This window comes from Galeopterus variegatus, unplaced genomic scaffold (assembly GCF_000696425.1).
Source record: "Galeopterus variegatus unplaced genomic scaffold, G_variegatus-3.0.2 Scaffold7472, whole genome shotgun sequence".
NCBI lineage: Eukaryota > Metazoa > Chordata > Mammalia > Dermoptera > Cynocephalidae > Galeopterus > Galeopterus variegatus.
Genome location: NW_007733583.1, coordinates 43,008 through 63,123, shown reverse-complemented (window position 1 = coordinate 63,123; position 20,116 = coordinate 43,008).

Genomic DNA, 20,116 nt, shown 5'->3' with positions numbered 1-20,116 from the left:
AACAACATGGATGGACCTTGAGAGAATAATATTAAGTGAAACGAGTCAGGCAGAGAAAAAGAAATATCACATGTTCTCACTTATTGGAGGGAGCTAAAAATAAATAAATTAATTCACTCACATACATACATACATACACACACACACACACACACACACACACACAAACGGGGGGGTAGGAAGATAAAACAACTACAATTTTTTTTTTTTTGAAGTTCCTACAACAAGCAAATGGAAAGGACATGCTTGGCGGGGTGGGGGGAGAGGGAGGAGGGAGGGAGGTTTCGGTGATGGGACATAATAATCAACTACATTGTATATTGACAAAATAAAAAAATAAAAATAAAAATAAAAAGAGGTGATAGATTAATGTGATTAGAGCAGGTCAGTTATCATGAGAGTGGCTTTGTTATAAAAGCGAGTTTGTCCTCTCTCTCTCTCTCTCTCTCTCTCTCTCTCTCTCTCTCGTCTCATGCTCTCCTGCCTTTCTGCTTCCCACCACGGGATGATGCAGCAAGAAGGCCCTCATCAGATGCGGTTCCCGCGACCCAGTCTCAGGTGTTCTGTTACAGCAGCCCCAGATATACTAAGATGGAACAATGCTGTGATTCTTTACAATGCCACAGCTCTTCAGAACCTGTTTATTTTGACCCATGTAGCACTTCTCACCCCTCTAATTCCTAATGCCATTTATTTAATGCCAATTACATTATTACTCATGATGCTCCATCATCCTTCAGTGATTCAAAGTTGTGACTTTTAGTTGATGATGACACAAATGGCAAGCTTGCCTGGAGTATGCAGCAAAATGTGAATAAAGATTCACTGTTCAGAATTTTATAGTGTAAGCGTACAACAATACGTCATTCAATCGTGTCTTCTCTTGAATTTTTTAGGCCTTAATCACTGTATTTCTAGAATGTGATCCTTTCCCATTCTAGGTTGATTGCACTCCTGCCTTCCACACGCTAAAACCAGTTGCTGGGAAAGGGGTGGATAGGCTAGGTGCCCATGGGTGGAGCAAGAAGAGAAGTCTCATTCATGCACGGAACACCTGGCCCTCACCTGGCACAGCATAAGACCTACACAGTAGCTCATGAGGTCACTACAATGATCAGAGGTGAGAGAGGACATTGCTTGTAAAAGCCAGTTGGTATTACAGAGTATTGATCTCAAATGGAGAAGATAGGCATGGCCACCTCTGGAGGACTGACATATGACACATAGTTCAAAGCCTGTGGAGGGGGTGGAGTGACTACCCTCTACCAGCTGGAGGTGGGGGACCCCATATAGGAAAAGGTTGCTGCCACTCTAACTATTCTGTCATACTGTAGACCAGAGGCAGCACTGTGGTCATAAAATGGGCTGGTGAGAGTCATGGCATTGACCCACACAAGTGGCTCAGCCCCAGAGGTTGGTGATGGACTGTCAGTAGCCCAGAGTCCTGAACTCCTGCATCCAACATGAAAGGGAATCACCCCAAATCAATAAGTCAGTACCATTCTAGTGACCCAATATCATTCAGTGCCACAAAAGAAATATGGTGCTGGCCAGCAGAAGCAATCTGCTTGTCAGGTTGCACAGGGCAATGCTGGGCAACCCAATCGATGGAGTGGTGGTTCAGAGAGTACCCTGAAGAGAAACAGACTGAGATAATTCCAGCCACTGAAGGTCACCTGGAAAATTTCAAGAATAGCACTCCAAAGTATGGAGGCCCCTGAGGACTTGGCCTGGGACCTGGGCCAGGGACCCTGTTTATCTGGTTCTTAGGGAAAATTATGTGGTAGAATAACAATGGTTATTCTTTGCTATTGCTGTCATTGAGAGGTGGAGTCTAGTTTCATTCCCTTTGAATCTGAGTTGGCCTTAGTGACTTGCTGGACCAATAGAATGTGGCAGAACTGAAATTCTGGGATTTCCAAGGCCAGGTCATCAGAAGACTTGAAACCCACCCAGCCTCTCACAGATCTCTCTCTGGGAGCCTTGAGCCACCATGGAAGAAGTCTGACTACCCTGAGGCCATCATGCTGGAAAGGCCATGCATAGGGGCTCTGGTCAACATTCCCAACTGAGCCCAGTCTCCACCCATTCCCACCAAGGCACCAGACATGTGAGTGAGGCCATCTTATACTCTCTGTGCTCATCTATCCACCAGCTGAATCTCACCACATGACCTCTGCGGATTCCACATGAAATGGAAGAATTGCCCAACTGAGCCTCTGCTTGAATTTTCAGTCCTTTGAAATCAAGAGATATAGTAAAACAAATGATTTTTTAAGCCACCAAATTTTAGGGTAGTTTGTTATACAGCAGTAGATACCCAATCTCACAGAGATTGGGTCTAGTTGGGGTGACAGGGTATGGGGCTTAGGAAAAGGTGACAATGCCAGACAGTGTACAAATGGGTAATGCAGTAAGGACACATAAGTTCTGCCAGAATGCGAGGAAGGAAGAGATCCCTTTGAATTATGATGATGAAGGAAGACTCCAGAGGAGGTGGGATTTCAGCTGGATCTTGTGGTACAAGAAGGATGACGACATAGGCAGAGGAAGGCACAGGGTGTTCCTGGCAAACAAGAGAGGTAAGGTTGGAAAGGTGTAGGTAAGCCCAGGAGGTGGTCTGTGTGGTTCCTCTTGGCTAGAGAAGAGGGTTTCCGCCGTGGAGGAGACAAAGATGGAATGGTGAATTGGTCATGCTGCGGGTGGGAAAAATGCTTTGCCTCCATACTGTGACCATGGGGACCGCCTGGAGGGCTTTGAGCTCCCAGTAATGGAATGAAATAGTGTCTCAGGACAATCAGTGTGATGACTTCATCCATGCTCTCTCCTTTTATTTGAACTTCAAGAGATGCTCCACAGTTGTAGATTTCCAGGATTTAGCAAACCAATTCATAGTTAGCCCATTTGTTCCCTTTGTAGTGTGATAAACTTGGAACGTGGTTCCTCTAATTTTGGTTCTGTCCAACTTGATGAAATTTACTTCTTCTCTCTGAAACCACATGAATCTGTTGTGCCTCACTGTCCATAACAATCAGATTGAACAGAATAATTCTGTTATGCCTTCTACCAAACAAGCACTGCCCCCTATACTCCCCTGTCCTGGTGGTCCCCCCAGTGCACCTTCCGATCCTGTTTCCTCCTGAGCCGTCCTTGCTCCTGTTGTCTGTCCCTCCCGTGCCAGTGCTCACACACCACCTTGCACGTTGATGCCAGCTACGAACATGCCTATCTCCTCCTACTAAACTATAATAGCCTATTCAGAAGCTCTCATTGTTCCTCAGCCACCCCTTCCCCTTTCCAATCATCCTCTTCAATGTCACCCAAAAGACCTTTCTAAAACACAGATTTTTTTCAGGGGTTGGGGAGAGGCAGCTGGCCTGAAACACAGATCTGATGTCTTATACGTGGTAAGCCTTTTGATAGCTCCCTGGTGCCTACAGAACACAGTAGTACATCCTTATCTTGGCAGACAGAACCCTCCTTGCTGGCCTTATCCCCGGTTATTTCCTCCACCCCCACTAGAGTATCTGCAGTTCTCCCCACAGGGCCTCCGTGTCTTCTGGCTTTTGTGTGCACTGTTCCCTATGCCTCCAATGCCCTTCTCTCTGTCTCAGGCCTGACCAATTCCCACTCACTTTTCAAGTCACGGCTCTGGTTTCATCTTCCTTGGGGAGCGCCCCAACACTGAGGTTGGGCTGGAGCCCCTCCCTTGTGCTCCCCTAGCACCTGGTGTTCCCTCTCATCACAGATGTCCCAATTCTCTGTCCACCATCCTGAGGGCAGGAGTTGTGTCTTTCATCCCTGCATTTGCACAAGCCTACCAAGCTTGTTAGTAGTAAAAGGGGACTAGCACCAGACTGCAGTCACATAGTGCCCTCCAGGTAGCTGCTGGATCATCCTGCCTTTTTGACCCAAAGAGGGCCTTGGCACAGATAAGTAAGACATCTCTGGATTGCTTCTGCTTTGGACAGCAACAAAAACCCTGGTCATTCCCCCACTCCCCAAACCAGAGAAACCTAATCTCACCACCTCTGGGTTTGCTCCCCAACCCTTGGATTAAAGCTGAGCAGACAGAAAGGGTGACATTTCTGAATTGAGAGGCTGCAGTGAGCTAAGGAAAAACAAGCCTCTGTGGCCCCCTCCAGGACCCACCAGGTGTAGGGGATGTTGCCCCAGGTGCTGCGGGAGGAGAGAAGGGGTCTCTGAGGAAGCTGCCCTCCTTGGAGAGTCTATCAGCAAATGGTCTCATGTAGCCATAACAGCCAGGAGCAAGGCAGGGGGAGAAGAGTTTTGTCTAAGGAAAGCCAGTGTATTGTAAACAGGATAAAAGGGTTGGAAAGCCCCACTTATCACTGACTAATGTGTCCCCAGGTCATCGGGGAGCTGGACCCCTACCGGCCGCCCTGAGTGAAGGAAAGAGAATTCCTGATTAACCCCATTACCTGTGAGTGGGGCCAGGGCAAAGGTCTGGCTTTTTCTCGTGCTAAATGATTCCCATGACCATTAGGCATTTGCAGGGCTCAGCACGGTTTCTAGGAAGCCCTCCCAGACTGAAGAAATGCCTTCTGAGCCCCTTGTCCTTTGGAACCTCATGGAGCAGGGTGTATGTGTGGGCATCCTTGGGAGGAGAGGAGGTCTAAGGATGAAAGAGGTGGCATGAGGCTGGGGGAAGTTGCAGGGGGAGGGTGATAGTCTGCTGGTCAAGTGGGGAAGGTGATGGCTCGTGTGTTGGCGTGTTGAGCGATGGGGTGGCTTAGTTTAGACTTGAGGGACTGACTGAGAAATCAGTTTCTCTGGGCTCAGTAATAATTCATTCCTTACAAACCCCTTGTGTGCAGGTATCTTAATTTATAGATGAGAAAACTGAGGCTCAGAGAGGTTAAATAAAGTGTCCAAAGTTACACAGCATGTAAGTGACCAGCTGAGACCTAAACTCAGGCCTTGCTGACTCCCAGCCTGGGCAGATTGCATGTAAGTGTGAAGACTTCTGAAGGATGCTTGGATAAACTGAGTTCTACTTTCCTCTGAATACTTCGCCCCTCCAGGGAGCCTTCTTTGGGCATCTCTGTATCCTCATTTTGGGCCCCCATTTTTTTGGACCATTAAGACATTAGGTAATCAAGAATTCAGGATTTTAATACACAGAGCCTGAGTTTGATTCTCCATTTTGGGCCCTTCGGACAAATCAATTAATACCTCTGAACCTCAGTTTCTTTATATGTAAGATGGGGACTCTGTATTTCCCTGAGTTGAAGGAAGATTAAATGAGAAGGGGAAGGAAAGGGCTTTACACATGATTTGAGTGTTATTGTCATGGTGATTGTCACAGGAGCTCCTGACAGTTTCTTGCCTCTAGTTTTTGCCCCCTCGCCCACCTGCCTCTCTAGACATATTGCCTTCAGATTCATCTGCCTCAGATACTACCTTATGCATGTCAGTCTCCTGTTCAGGACCATCAGTGGCTTGCTGCTACATGCTTCGTTGGCTTGAAACTCTGTCTTCGCCAAACTGGCTCACCTCCCCTTCCCAAACCCAAAGCCTCTACTTCCCTGCCTGACCGGACTGTGGGCTCAAGTCATGCATTCTACTCAGGGTGTCCAAACACACCGTATGTTCTCACATCTGGGAGACTTTGCCAGCTCTGCCCCCTCTTCCAAGCTGGCTCAGATCCCAGCTCCTCCTCTAGCAGCCTTCCTGACCACCAAGTCTGTCACAGCCTTCCCACTCTCTTGTCTTTATCATTCTCTGAGCCCTAGCATTCACCTCCTGGGCATGTTGACTTTCCATGTATAGTCAGTCTCCAGGTTAGATCATAAACTTCTTGAGGACAAAGACCCACGGGCGTCTTTCAGTGGATCTGCTCAACCACTCCAGGCTAGAGAGGCAGTGGGCTGAGGGGATGTCCTCGGATATCAATCCTTCTACATGGCAGGAGAGGATTCCTTACCCCAGAACACGAGCCACTTCATCAGTGGTACTTTGAGAATCTGGTGTGCTGGAAGGCTCAGTAAACATCAATGAATTGTCTCAAGATGTGGCAGGCCAGGATGGAGGGTGAGATTATTTTTGGCAGGTGGCACAGTGCCAACCAAAAACTTCTATATTCTACAGGCCCATAGGGCTTTCTCTGAGCGGGAGCCCCTGTATGATCCCCATTCATCTCTGCCATTCAATGAGTCTTTGTGGCTTCAGGTATGGGGTGGGAGGTAGGGAGTAATTTCCTTCTATGCCCTTGACAGCCAACAAACTGTATACCTCGCTATCAGCCTGCTCATTTGTCCACAGGGTAACTGAGGCCCAGGGAGGGGATGTGATCTGCCACGTCACACAGGGTTCAAAGCCCAGCTGGAACCTGTGTATCCTGACTCCAGTCCAGTGCTCAGCTCCCTACCTCACACTGCCTCTCAGGTGACACACATGGCAGCAGGTGAGGCCCTGCAGACAGAGGGATTCCAGAGCCACAGGCCTGGGACCAGAGTTCAGCAACCATTCGCTTATCTAGATTGCCTTCAATCTGCTAGGAGGAGGAGCAGCCCAACCCAGCTGAAAAGTCTCCAAGAAAAAATCTCTGACCCCTTCTCCAAGCCTCCAAACTTGCTGTACCTTGGTCAATCCCATCTGGCTTTTTCTCTCCTTGAAATTAAGGTGCTGTCCCCATGGCCCAAGCCACATTGTCTAGAAGTACACCATGCAATACACTAGGCATTGGACACATGAGGCTGATGGCACATGAAGTGCGGCTGTTACAAATCTAGATGTGCTGTAAGTGTAAAATACACATTGGCTTTCAAAGTCACTACAAAAAATATAAAATAACTCATCAATACTTTTCTACATATTACTCATGTTGAAACAATATTTCAGATGTATTGAGTTAAATAAAATATATTGTTAAAATTAATTTCACCTTTCTTTTTCCTTTTTTTTTTTTTTCCTTTTTGTCTTTTTTTGTGTCCGGCAACGGATCGCAACCCTCAGTGTCGCGCCTGTACCGGACCGGGACCGGCAACGGGATCGCAACCCTCGGTGTTGCGCCCACACCTCGCTCAGCCAGTGAGCAGGAACCAGTCTGTATGTGGGATCCGAACCCTCGGCGGGAGTGCCACCGCGCTCCCAAGCGGCGCACTGTAGCAGTGCGCCACCGGGCCAGCCCTCTTTTTCCTTTTTTGACCAGTAAGGGGATCGTAACCCTTAGCTTGGTGTTGTCTGCACCACGCTCAGCCAGTGAGCGAACCGGCCATCCCTATATAGGATCTGAACCCGTGGCCTCGGTGCCATCAGCACCGCACTCTCCCGAGTGAGCCACGGGGTCGGCCCTCTTTTTCCTTTTTTAATATGACTTCTAGAAACTTAAAACTAAATATGTAGTTCACATTTGTAGCTTGTGCTGCATTTTTACCAAACTGTGCTGGTCTAGCACTTTGGCTTCTTATGAGACTACAGGCTTCTTGAAGGAAGAGAGCTGCATTGAAGGGGACTGCCTCCACCCAGCTTACCTCCTTCAGGGCCTGATGCACATATTCGGCCTTCAGTTCTCCAGACTAAATAGCCCCTCGACATTGGCCCCTCTAAGGTCCCTCAGATCCAGAGTCTCAGAATGGGGTATGAGGGCAATCAAGGTAGGCTTCCTGTTGGAGGTGAATGGGGCTTCAGGGCCAGGGCCAGGGTGAGGCACACAAGGTCCCTAGGGCCCAAATTTAAGAAGGCACTCACTCTCGGGATGGTGTGGAGCTGAACCCAGGAACCCCGCTTTCCTCTCCCTGCTTCAGCGTTGTTGGGCTTCAACACGGCTCCTTCAGCAGGAGCCAGAGAGGAGCCATGTCTCCACAGAGCTTCACAGCTGATCTCATGGCAGTCCCCAAGGTGGTCTAAATAGCTCCCAAACCCCTCAGGCAAAAAAGCCCCACTCGACACCCACCAAGGCCTGTGCCCTTCCCCTCCCACACCCAGCCCTGAATGAACCAGCCCCAGCTCTGGGTTCTCTGCAGCCAGGCAGTCAGGACCTCCTCCTCCCTCGCCCCACTTTCAGTGCTTGCAGGAGACAAGCTGCGTTAATGGCTATAATTTTGCTGCTTTGAAAGAGAAGCACCCAGGACCCCGAGGCATGGGGCGAGAGCAGCCCTCTGAGGAGAGGGCCAGACAGCAGGCATCCCTCAGAGGCCATGGGGCCAACATGTCCTGACACTGACAGGCTTCCTTGCACAAGTCAGACCTCACAGAGTAAGGGTGACGTGTGAGGAGGGGGGACACGAACCATCAAACAGCAAGGCCGTAGCCTGCTTAAACGGTTGGCTTTTTAAAGGGGCCTTCTGCAGCTCCCCGCCCCCCACCCCCAAACCTTAGCCTCCTGGAATCAAGCACATTCCACTGGTGGGGGATTAGAGGGTCGGCAGCTCAGGCTGGGCTGGCCTCCAGCCTGCTCTCCCACCGTGCTGGGACTGAACTCTCCTACCCCCCAAATGGAGCTGTGGTTAAGGGGCCCAGGGCAAAATAGAAATTGGTGGGGCCTTTTTGTCTGCTCCTGTTTTTAAGAAGATAGCACACACTTTGAGAGGCAGTCTTTATTATCTTGTTTTAAGCAGAGGAGCTGAGCTGCACGGAGGGTCTCCAAAGCCTTGTGTGTGTCAAGAATTGGGGCTGGAGAGTGGGAAGGGTCCCTCTTATAAGAGCAGGGGACCAGCAGTTGTCCTCTCTGAGCCCAGCACTGCACCTGGCTGGCCCTCCTGAAGCATGAGGGCCCAGCCAGCCTCGGGTGCCCTGAGCACTCTGTGCCACAGTGAGCCCCTCTTGGCCAGGTGGGACCAGAGCACAGACTTCCTTCCTCTTCCTTCCTCTGAGGGGAGCCCTGACTGGGTAACCTGCAGTCCTGAGAACAGCAGAGCTAAGAAGAACCCCGAGCCTTGACAGTTGCTCATACAGGCATCAGAAAGGCCTGTGTTCTAATACTGGCTCAGCCTGCTGCTGCCTGTTGACCTTGGAAGGCTACTTGAATTATCTGAGCCCTCTTTTTCTTAATGGCAAGTGCTCTTGGTGCAGTGGAAAGCCATCTGGCCTTGCTATTAGAGAGACCTGGGTTGGACCAGCAGCCAGTTGTGCATCCTTGGGTGAGTTACTTGGCTACTCTGACCTTCAGTTTCCTTAGGAGTTTTTTTGTGAGGACTAAATTAAATCACATATTTGAAAGAACCTGGCACAACACGGAGTCAGTGCAATCGGATAGAATTCATCGTTCTCTCTCTGCTCTCCCATTTCTCTTGGAACCTTCACAATATAGCCTCAATTACCCTAATCCTACCTAGAGTGTAGCTGTGGCATAATTACATAACCGTCTCCCAAAGGGTAGGCTCCAGATAGTACCCTGTGACAGTGCCTGGCACATGCATGGTGCTCAAGCAATGATTTAATTTTTGTACCTTTGGAAGGTAAGTTTGCATATTAGTTAAGAGCATCAACTCTGCAGCCTGAATTCAAATCAGCTCTGCCACTTACTAGATGGGCGATCTTGGGCAAGTTGCTTAAGCTCTCTGTGCCTCAACCTCCTCAAATATTTGTAAAATGGGCATAATAATAGCACCTTCCTTAGGATTGTTGTGAGGTTTATATAAAGTTCATGATTGTAAGGGGCACACGATACATGCTATAGGAGTGCTTTGTTAAGTAAGATTTATTCACTACCTTCCTGGCCTAGAGATGCCCATCATCCATCTGCTGGCTCCGCTTAGGCCTTTTGCAGGTCCTGTCCTGTTCCTTTAGGGAAGTCCTTTCCAACCCTGTGTCTATTTTCTTATGGGAAAGGCGAGGAAGCCACGCTCCAGAAGAGGCTGAGGTAAAGGCCTTGACTTGGCCTCTGCTCCTTGCCTCCCACCCCACCCATCAGTGCTGGTCAGAAGCCAGGTCATGGAGCTCTTTCCTTGGGCTGGCTCTCTTGGGAGTGGGGGCTGGGCTGGGCTGGGCAAGCTGCTCCTCACTGCTCAGGAAAAGAACGACAGGCAGGGAACGCATTTGTAACCGCCCAGTGATCAGCACAAAGGTGGCTCAGGAGGAGCTTCCTTTCCAGGAGGAAGGGAGAAGGTCGACAGCCCACATCCGGCCCTGCCCGTTCCTCCCAGATGCTGTGGAAATATGTCCTAGCCACTTCGTCATTTCTGGGCGGGGTCTTTCCTTCACACTGGGGCAAGTCCCTTGGAGGACCCTGGTCTGCAGGGCTGGGCACATACTCACAGACACACAACCCCTACCCCCACCTCCAACACACACACACATGCACACACACACGAAGTACAGCAATGACTGGGCTGGCTGTTTGACCTTCCACTGTGCTGTCCCAGGCTGCAAGGTCACACCATCTGGATGCACAATGGGCTGTTGGGAATAATGGCTTAGCTTTCGGCGTCCATTGCCCAAGAGGTCAAGGTCATGGGTCAATCCCTAGATAAGGCCATAGATTTCCTTTTGTTCCATAGCCACAGTTGTCACCATGCACCAGGGTTTCCTCTCTCATTCATTTCCAAAAAGGATCAGCTTATGACTCAGCAGAAGGATGAAACTCTGTCTTCTTGCTACTGCTCACTCCTGCTGGAACTGGATTATCCCAAGCCTCATCTTCACAGGTGACCTATGGATTCTGTGACACAGGCTGTCTAAGACGGTCATCTTACCAGGGCCACTGCAGTTCCCTATTATCCAGTGTGAGAAACTAAGGCTTTGGGCCACGTGGAGACCTTCTCCAAGATCCCAGAGCTGGTTCCTTCATGTTGGGGGATGGGGAGAGCTCCTCTTTGTGTATTGGGAGGTGGAGGCCTAGCAAGGGGGCCCCAAAGACATGGGAGTGCCTCATCTTCAGAGGAGAGGCAAAAGTCTGCAGGAAATCCTGGTCAAGGGGGATCTTTCCGAGATCTTTCTGAGAAGATCCAAGTTTTCCTGACAGCTCCAAGCAGAGCTTGGGCCTGTGTTCACGTGAAGGCTTTATGCAGGTCTCCCAAGTTAGGAACTTGATGTCTCTTCAGGGCACTCTGACCTTCATTAAGAATACAATGAGAACTAGAGGAGCAGATGCTGGGACAAAGTTTCAGTGAAAGATGGTAAGCTTCATCCATCCATCTCCTCCTCCACCCACCCGTCTGTCCATCCATCCATCCATCCATCCATCCATCCATCCATCCATCCATCATCCGTCCATCCATCCATCCATCCATTCATCTGTTGAGCATCCACAATAAGACAGGTTTAGGGTTGGGTTCTGGAGATCCAAGCAGGAAGCCGTGGTCCTTACCTACAAGTTGTTTTCCAATGAGAGAGTCACTATCAAGCAGGATGCAGGTACCTAGAAGCCTTACCTAGAATGGCTTAAATAAGAAGAAAAACTTTTTATTTCATATAACAAGAAGGCCAGAGGTAGGGAGTCTCCAAATTGGTCAATTCAGGGACTCAATGGCGTCATGGAGCTCTTGGATTTTTTTCTATCTTTCTGACTATTCCCCGAGTACCTGCCAGGTCACCTCATGGTGTCAAGGTGGCTGCCACACATCTGGGGACCGCAAGCCAATACTGTAAATAACTGGAACATAAAAGGAGCACTCTCTTCTTGTGTCCCTTTTTGTGAGAGGAGACCTTTCCCACAGTCCCTGGTGCGCTTCCCTTCAATGCTCAGTGGTTAGCACTGCATCACCTGCCATGCCTAAGTTAATCTCTGAAAAGGGAAAAGAAATGACCACACCTGGCTTAGGTGAGTCGGGATTTATCCCTGAGCTGGGGGTGGAGATCCCTTCCGCAAAGGAAGATGGGTATCTAATCAAAACCAGATTTCTCTTTATCAAGAAGGGGGAACTCACTATTGGGTTGGCTGCTCATAGCATCTGTTGGCAACCAGATGAAAGATGCAAGTGTTCTATGTTTCTTCTCTGATCCCAGAAGCAGCATGGCAAACATCCCGGGCTTCCTCAGCCCCCTGCTCTGCCTGATTGTTTTTCCCCCTGGACTGACTGCTTGGCCACAAACTGCTCCTTGTTTTTTGTTAAAACGTGGCCAAGTGAAAACTTCCTGCCATAGCATTTTCTGTCTCCATTTATCTCAATCTCACACACACACACACACACACACACACACACACACACACACACACACACACACACTATTCCGTTTTCTAGATTTCCACTGAATTACTCTGAACCCCACATCTCATGGGGAAAACAAGTCCCCTCGCATGGCCTCCTCCCCATCACTGACATCCCCCATCCATTTCTCACTAGCATCGCATGAGTTGGCACCCATGAGCCCCCATTTCTTCATAAGCAATTTACAGCCCAAGACCGGGCTTGACCTAAAGCAAGGGAAAAACAACACCTAAACTCATGTGACCCGCGTGGCTTGCCCAGATGGAAGATCCTTCTGAGGGGAGTGTTCAGGGAGGCAGGCTGCTTGCCTTCTTGGATCTGTAGCAGACACCAGGAGGAATCTCAGTGGTAAAGATCTTGCTCCATCCAGCCCAGAGACAGCACATGGCAGCCAGACATTGCAGAGGGAACCACAAAGTCGTGGCAAATGACTCAACCCTCACTCAGTTGCCTTAAGCATGAAGAGACACAGTGCCAGATACATTCCTTGGTATTCTTTTTTTTTTTGTCTTTTTTGTCTTTTTTTCCGTGTCCGGCAACGGATTGCAACCCTCAGTGTTGCCCCCGTACTGGACCGGGACCGGCAACGGGATCGCAAGCCTCGGCGTTGCTCCCACGCCTCGCTCAGCCAGTGAGCGGGAGCCGGTCTGCACGTGGGATCCGAACCCTCGGACGGGAGGGCCGCTGCGCTTCCCAAGCGGCGCACTATCCAGTGCGCCACTGGGCCGGCCCCATTCCTTGGTATTCTGCTGCTCTCTTCTGCTTCCTCCCATAGGTCTAGAGAACCTTCCTTTGCAGCCTACAACACTGGGTATAAAACCCCAGGTCCCTCGCACTGACCTGTTTGTAATAGGGCCCTGCCCACCTCATGGGTCTTACCCTGCATCCCTCTCCCTGGCTGCCTCAGCTCCAGCCACACCAGCCTTCTTGCTGTTTTTTATCAGCTGGCGAGTACAGGGATGGAACCCCGGGCCTTGGTGTTAGCAGCACCATGCTCTAACCAGCTGAGCTCACCGGCCAGCCTCCCACTCTTTTAAACGTGCTGGACTTATTCTTACTTCAGCTCCTCCAATTCAGATGCCTTCCTCCTATCCTAGCTCAGAAGACAGTTTTTCAGAGAAACCTTCTTTCAATGCCTATGTTGGTTAGTCCTTCCACCTTTATTTGATTTATTTTCATTGCATGATAGCTAATCAGAAAATACATATGTTTATTATTGTTATTATTACTATTATTACTATTATTATTTACTCCCCTCCCCCCCCTGATGGCCAGACCCTGGTCTGCCTTGATCCCCACACTATCTTAGGGCCAAGAGCACAGAGCCTGGCCTGTAGATGGTATTCAATGATGAATAAGCTCATGGTATCTCCAGCCCAGACCACTTTTCTGGGATAAAATGGAAAGAAAAAATACATGAATCTGCTTCCACAGTGCCTGATAGAGATGAACTAGATTGTAGTCTTCCCATCCTACCGTTTCCCGAATGCTGAACATGCCAGGGTGAACTCACTGAGAGAACAGATGCAGACTCTCTTGTGGATGCCTCTCTTCTTCCTTATTCTTCACCATCCTCATCCTCTAAGGGTGGTTGTACTTCCAGGAGGCTCAAGAAGAAGAAAAGGATGGGAGGAGGTTGTGAAATTGTACTACTATTAGATGCCTATTACACCCAATAGTAGTGATGCCTACACAATCCCTGTACACCAGGCACAGCTGTGCGGAGAACACAGATCATTGTGCCCATTTTACAGATGAGGACTGAGAATCTCATGTAGGTTGAGGGACTTGTTCAAGGTCGTTGAACTAGTAGGGGATAGAGCTGAGGTTGTATCCTTATAGTTTGACTGAAAGTTCATGACCTTAACACAATTCAGTGGTTTTTAGTACAGTCACAGAGCTGTGCAACCATCACCACAGTTTAATTCCAGAGCATTTTCATTACCTCACCCCAAAACCTATTACCAACCACTTCCATTCTCTCTTCCCCCTAGTCCTAGGCAACCACTAGAGTATTTTCTGTCTCTTTGGATATCTCTATTCTGGACATTTCAAATAAATGGGATCATACAATCTGTGGTGTTTCGTGACTCGGTTCTTTCACTTAGCGTAATGTTTGCAAGGCTCATTCATATTGTAGCATGTATCAGTACTTCATTCTTTTTATTTTTTTCAGACGAAAAGACCAATTTAATAAATCTTATAAAAGCAATAAAATTACAGATTTCTTCGTTCTTTTCATTCTGTTATTGAAATATAATTGATTAAACATGTTTGTGGGGCATTCTTTTTAAGACCAAATAATATTCCATTGTAGGGCTATATCACAATTTGTTTATGCACTGACCAGTTGAAGGACATTTGGGTTGCTTCCACCTTTTCATTATTATGAATAACGCTGCTATGAACATTCATGTACAAGTTTTTATATGGATATGTGTCAATTCTTTTGGCAAATACCTAAGAATACAATTGCTGGGTCATATGGTAACTCGACTCTATCTTTAACATTTTGAGGAATTGCCAGTCTGTTTTCCAAAGAAGCGACACCTTTTACATTCCCACCAGCAAGGAGTGTTATAATGTATGAGGGTCACTAGGTGCTGTTATTATTACTGTTGAAATACACAAGTATCTGACTCTTTATAGGATCTGGCTCCTTTAGATAAGGGTCCTACCTGAATCTTGAGGGTCTACAAGGCAAACCCCCAGCACAACTTTTATTTCTGTTTGGTTGTCTCTCCTCTGCACCTGCTTCCTCTCTTTCCTCCCAGTCACAGTCTCTGACTCTCCTCCTGTCTTGTCAATCCCAATGTCAATTTCCCTCTCACACACAATGGGGTGGCTGGAGGCCCTGGGTGGGCCAGTGATGAGACCAAGTCTCACAAGAGCAGCCATGGACACAGGCCACAGCCAGAGCAGGCAGGGGACAGCCCAGCAGCCGCTCCCTGGGGCACCCTTGAACTTGCAATAGAAACCCCTGGGATAGCAGGCCCAGGCATCCCATGGGAATTATTTAAGATATGCAAAATTTTTTATTGATATTACTAAGATTTCAGTTGTTAACAGTTTGGAACTTTTTCTGTACACATTTGCGATAGTCTGAAGCCGTCAATTTGTCGGCTAAGGAAGGGTGGGAAGTGGAAAGAGAAAAGTTCCTTCCCATATTTTCCCTGGGATAGCCCAGCAAGATCACAGTAGTGTCCAATGCTGAAAAGAATGGAGAAATGTTGGCCCTTGGGTAGATGGGATGGAGAGGATGCAATTTAGGATAGCCCTGGCCCTGATAATCCATCCTCCCTAAATCTCTGCTCTGTCCCTAGGGTATTAAAGCTTCCTCCTCCAGGATCTCCTTTGATCCTACTCCCCAGTGTATTCTCTGGAAAAAGAGGAGACTGCATTAGAAGGCCATGCACTTCCTCCCTCGCTGAACACTCCACACCTTTGTCACCGGGGGTGCAGGACCTGACACATGCCATCTCTTGTTTTCCTTTTTTGCAAAGTTCACAGGAACCCAGGACCCAGGGAGGTGAGGAGCACTTTGGTTCAGGCAGTGGAGCAAGGGGCCCAGGAGTCCCTGTTATGTTTCACTGCAGAGCAGTCAGTAAAAACAGGTGCACCCAGAGACCATGCAAGGAAAGCCATTCACCAAGTGCCAACCTGGCCTTACTATAAAGTTTCTCAACCCAATACAAGTCAAGGATGGACTGGATATCAATGACTCTGTGACCCACAATACTGGCTCATGGTGACCCTGGAGTTCTACTTTATGGCAGCCCTGGATAGGTTCTTCTGGTGTCCTATGTCCTGTGGTCTTGGTGATTCCAAGTGTCAAAAGTAGCAGGTGATGATGGCCCTGGCTATCTAAGTGAAGGTGGCCTTGGAGAATGGTAACCTCTGGTTCTAGGTGTTAGGGGTCCTATTGATGACCACTAGAGATAGTGGCTCTAATAGACTTTGGTAGCCCTGGGCATTTTGGGTGCTGGTGGCCCTGTGGTGTTAGTGAAAAAGGGTCCCCTGGCTCCAGGCACTGGCAGCTTCTGGCACTAGATGGGCATGGGCCTGTAGGCATCGGCCATAGCTGGCCAGAGAGGAAGGGAAGAGGAGCTAAGACAGAGTCTGCCCAGTGCACCTGAGTCACTCCCCTGACACATCACCCAGCCTGTGGGTACTCTGTAGTCCCCTCAGGAACACCTGGGACAATCTCAATCTGTGATTTTTACTTGAATCTTCAGAGCCCTAGTGAGACCCAAGAGTGTTGGTACAGAGCACCTCTCTGGGCCTGACTTCTGGTGGGAGATGTCCAGCCCTAGGTGCCCTATCTATGTGTCTCTCTGCCTGTTTACTTTCCTCCCAACTGGGCACTAGAATCCAGGAGGAATAGGGAACAGTGGCAATGACTGCCTTGCAGTGGGAAGGACATCACCAGAAGGCAGCATGCAGTCTGTGGATGGAGGAAAACAGAGGCAGGGCAGAGGCAGGGCAGAGCCATTGCTTTGCCTTGAGAGTGGCCTCGTGGAGCTTCACCAGCTCATGACTTATGCACCAACCACAGTCATTCTTAATCCCCAGCTGGAGCTACTCTGCCTCCACCAGCTCCCTCTTTGAGGCCCTGCCCAGCACCAGGCCCTCCCCTTACTCACATAGAAGATCCTCAGAATCCTTCTGCACCTGCCATTTACCAGCCATGTAGACTTGGGGAAGTCGTTCCTCTGCAAAGCGGGAATAACAGGACCTGCCAAGCAAAGTTGTTGTGAGGACTGGATAAGTCAATTCTCAAGAAAATAAAAGCTGGAGAAGTCACAACCTTTCTGAACCTCTGCAAAACAAGATAAAAATGGTAACCTAGAGGCCTGCAGGGAGAACCAAGGGTACTGACGTGGCCAGTGCTGAGTGCACCGATAGGCCAGGCACATCTCACCGAATCCTCACATCGGCCTTCAACACAGGCACATGGTAGCCATCCCTACCTCAGGAATAAGGGAACTGTGTCACAGAGAGGTTAGGTTTCTTGTGACACATGGGAAGGCCAGGATTTGGCTCTGGCAGCCAGCTCCCGATCCTGCCAGGGGAAGCCCTGGGCTGCGGCTGCCTCTGAGCTGAGCTATTTGGAAGCACTTTGTAAGGGACAGGCTCTGTGCACAAGTTAGTTATTATAACTCACTGATAGGGCAGGGGGTGGGAGGGATCCCAGCCAGCAGCCTCGGCACTGACCGGTGGCTGAACCCAGGCTGGGCTCCCTGCCCTGGGAGCAGGATGATGCCTGGGGACGGATGGCCCCATGTCCTCTCTGCCTGGCCCCATGGCAGCCTAAGGCCATCTTCCAGTGGGCTCTGCTGAGGTGCAGCAGGGGCCACTGCCAAGGAAGGTGGGCTCCAGCAGGTTGGAGCAGGTCTGCTTTGCCGAGACCGGGCCGCTCCCTGGTGGCTGGGATGCCCCGGAGCTGTCGGGCAGGCGAGCACGTCCAGAGCACAGGCCCCTGCCTGGGGGCCCAGGCTAATGACCCCGCGCATTCCGGCCTGGCCTGCATGGGCCAGGGAATTGGCTGAGGGCAGGCCCATTAGCTGGAATCCTCCCAATGCTCACACATCAGAGGGGAGGAGGGAGAAGTGAAAAGTTGAAAAAGAGCTAATTATCGCTTTTATCAGAGCAGGTGGGTTGATGAGTCCTGCCCGAGGGCAGCTGGGGCTGCATTAAAGATTAAACGCCAGGTGGGGGGAGCAGGGTCATTCCACAGGAGGGAGGCCGGCAGGACGCCCGTGGAGACCTGGTGGCAGGCGGCAGGCTTAGATCTGTCAGCCGAGCCCTCTGTCCCAGAGCCCACCACAGCCACATTCCACCAGGGGACCCCCACGGCGCCTGCTGCTTCCGCTGCTGTGGGGAGGGCAGCTAAGTCCACGTCTACTCCCTCAAGGGATGAGGGGTCGGGGCAAGTCTAATTATCCAATTGGTAGCTTCCTGGCACCTGTCTTAGGAGGACTTAATGACTCCTGCACATCCCCCAGTGACCTTATGCATAGAACCTACATGGGAATTATACAAGGCCTGGCAAGGACCCAAGGTCAGGTAGTCTGAGCCCCCTCGTTACTACAGAGCAGAAGCTCCAGGTCCAGGGAAGGGAAGGGACTCGTCAACCACATTGCCGTGTGGTTAGTCCCATGAGGTTGTAAGTCCCTTGAGGACGGGGATTCATCTTCAATGCTTATCTTTGTACCTAACCTATTGAGGTTAAAGGAACCGGGGTGATTAGCTTAGAGTAATCAATGTAGTGTGACTTTATTATGCCATTGCAACCCGACAGTATTTTGGACACTCTGGGTGTTCAGTGGGCGTTTGTTGTGTTGGTGATAAGAGGGTGGCACCTAAGAGGGCATAGCAGGCATTCTCCAAATGTTGGGAGCTAATTCATTGGCCATGAAGAGTAGACAGAGGCAGTTACCATGGTCTCGAGTCACCAGGACAAAGTGCGACATGGTGGGGCTGGGTTGCTGCGGGCCACAAGCAGACTGACTGTAGGTAGATGGTGTTCAGGTGGCCAGCTGTGCTCATGTAGCGGTACTAGTTAGTCTTCACTGTTTGTGGCTTGGTGAAAATGTCCACAAATACATCTTCACTCCCACAGAGACACCTCCAGAATGATGTCCACTGTCTGGCCCTACCAGGGACCCACAGCCCCTGCCCAGCCAGCCTGGCTTTTCTAAGGATCTGCTCTTGCCCAGGAGAATGAATTGGGCTCCTTGCTTCTTTCTCTTGCCCACCATTATATCAACCACTCTAGAAGCCTCTAGAATCCAGAGCCTTCCCAGTTTGGTTTCTTCAGGCTTCCAACCTCAGCGCAAAACTTGGTGGCTGTTCTCATCCCTCCCCACGGTGAGGAGATCCCGCAAATGACATGCAGATAAAGACCTGCACAAGTCAGGGGGTCCTGGCCTTCCCCGCCAGGCTCACATACACTGTCCCACAGCAGACACCCTCCGCCTGTGATGATCTGGGCTAGGCGGGCCTAGCAGAGCCCCAGAAATTCCTGGTGGGTGGAATGAATGAGTCTGAGCAAAGACCAATAAAAATGACCTGGGTCTATAAAGGACCCCAAGCTGACACTGCACTGGCCACATGGATGGTATGAGAGGCTGGCCAACATAATGCTGGGTTGCATTGAAAGATTTGAATACAGCAACCTACTCCTCACCATCAGGGGCTTCTTAAGAAAGGTCAGGTGGTCCTGGACTGTGTAACCCAGCACTCTGTAGTTCAACAGAGCACTTAACCACGGTGGTAATGTCTTTTGATTAATTGTATGAGTATTTGATTATTTATATCCTCCATTAGATTAAAAACTTCATGAGAACTGGACTGTGTCTTTTTTGTGACCACTGAACCCCCAGCAAGTGGCCTGGAACATTGCAGGACGGAATAAATATTTATTGAAGTAGAGAGGAAGGGAAGAAGGAAGGAGGGAGGGAGGGATGGAGGAAAGAAGGAAGGAAGAAGGGGGAAAACTTTTCTAAGATTCGAGACAGCTGAGAGCCAGGCCTTGCTCCCAAGGAGCCCCTAGTTCAGTGGAGAGAGAAAAATGGGTGGACAGGCAGGTACCTGCGATGTAGGGGCGGTTGGTGCAGGCCTAAAGGGAAAAAGAGTCTGACGGTGGAAGCTCAGAAGAGGGAGCGATTCACTCTGAGGAGCTGCGACACTTTCTATGGCTGGGTCTTTAAGGCTGGGCAGGAGTGAGTAAGATGGACAAAGGGAAGAAAGTCATTCTCAGCATGACTGGCACGAGCAAAGGCACAGAGGTGGGGACATGTAGCCAGCATTCAGGAACAGGTGAAGTGGCTCAGGTGACGGGAGTGCCATGAGAGGTGTGGGACAAGTGGGTCTAGGAAGGTGGGCTGGATGGTGGGGAAGAGCTGAGGCTCACCCGGGGATAAATTGCTGAGGTTTTTAAGCAGGGGTGTGGCACATCCTGCCACCAAGAGTAAAGAGAGGGACTTTGGAACTCCAAGGAG